Genomic DNA, 1,969 nt, shown 5'->3' with positions numbered 1-1,969 from the left:
CACAGTCTTTTCGTAGAGGTCTATAAGTTTTGGTAGACAAACATTCCGAGCGATCTTTCAAGAAAAAAATATCAAATATTCATCCACTACCAGACGGCTCACTTGTCGTTTGTCGATAAGACACAAAACGTTCGATAAATGTGTGTTTATTGACCTCGGCTTCGCCTCAGATCAAAAATCTTATACAAACTGACGTTGGGAACACATTTTATCGTACGAAATACCAGTCTAGGTATAATTGGTCTATGTTAGTGTTTAAATAATTCTTTCGGTGTACGAATTCCATGTTATGTAGACCGTTAAAACTCGCTTACAGGGATTTTCGCTACAACAATATACTACGTAATGGCTTGGAGATTGTTATTTTGACTTGTGTGGCTGCATTACTCGCCTTCGGCTCCGAACCAGTACGTATTATCTACTAATTACGCGTAAGCGCCATTTGGAGAAAAATTGCCTATTGTTTTGCTTCAGACTCGAAACCAGATTAGGTCGTATAGTATATATCTGGTACGATTACTTGTCATATCAATCACAGCGAAATGTTGTTTACGTCACACCCATCACAATGTCCGATAGACGGAAATTGTGTTCACTCTAATTAAAACCGATGTTTGAGCTTACTGTTAAACATTTTTTCTGTTTTTTTAATTAAATTTGAGTGTAGTCTATAGCCAACCAATCAATCTGACATATCGGAAGAGTTGTTAAAAATTAAATCGCATCGGTTCATATCGGAATTCGACTTTTTATAGTATATGGTGGTAGTTAGGGCTTATAACTGGAATAACTCCATCAATGAAAAAGCGTTATAAAATTTCGGCGAACTCATATTTATTTGACTGTGTGTACTTGTGCTATAAAATTTATCTGAATTTATAATATTAATTCAGCTCTAAACTTTCCGATTCCATTCTACTTGCCCATCCAAGAAATTTTCCAATCTTTCCGTCACATAAAACATGTTAAACGGAAAACAATGTTACAGCGAAGACAAACCGAAAAAACAACAACATCCATGCAATATAATTATTTTGTTCTTACCAAACCTGTTTCACTTTCCTCATATTTTCCAGTTTTTAAGGTATATTTCAGTAATATGCAATCTATATGGGATATACTATACTTGCATATTACCCATATAGATGCATACCATGGCCTTTATCCGACTACATAATTCGGTTTATAGCAACGTTATATGGGTGCACATTGTGCACATATAATAACTTTCATAACTTCCTCCCAACAATAACCGAAAAGGTCTGTGCGGAATTTATATTTTCGGTTTTACTGTTTTATATGTGTCTGCAATCTAATGTACAGAATATGGAAGTTGGAAAGTACTACACAGCAACAGTATGGTGGTACATTTAGTGCAACTTATAGGCAAATGTTTCCATTTGGTAAATAGTTTGTAGAAAGGAAGAAAAAAATGAGAAACGGATTGGAATGTGCGGCTCAGTCAGGGCATATTCACAAAAAAAAATTGCTGAACGAAAAAGATTTCAGTCAATAAATTTTCGTTAAAATTTCACTAAATTTTCGTTAAATTTTCAGACAATTTTCGTCGAAATCGGTAAAACTTCAGAAAATGTTTGGTATATTTCGGCAATTTTTGTTAATTGCTCAGAAAATAAAATTTACAATAACAGGCACTGCTTAATATTGAATTTAACCCTTTACATTCGGCAAGAGTACTGCGATATAAGGTGTCGGGGAATCTCGCACACGCGAACCATAGTATGCGTCCTTTTACGACATATAACGAAAAGTCATGATTGTGCGAGATTCACTATTTAGAGGTGAGTCTCGCACACCATGAATTGTGTGGTGTGCGAGACTACCCTACCCCCGATATAATCCTAAAATCTTTTACTTCTTTCGTTTAATATTACCTAAATGTTTGATACAAATTCTTTACCTCGTTTGTTTTTGTATACATTTTATGGCTTGGATTAGTCGGATCGGA

The sequence above is a fragment of the Bradysia coprophila genome, unplaced genomic scaffold, assembly GCF_014529535.1.
Source record: "Bradysia coprophila strain Holo2 unplaced genomic scaffold, BU_Bcop_v1 contig_232, whole genome shotgun sequence".
Lineage (NCBI taxonomy): Eukaryota > Metazoa > Arthropoda > Insecta > Diptera > Sciaridae > Bradysia > Bradysia coprophila.
Note: the sequence above shows the minus strand (reverse complement) of the source record.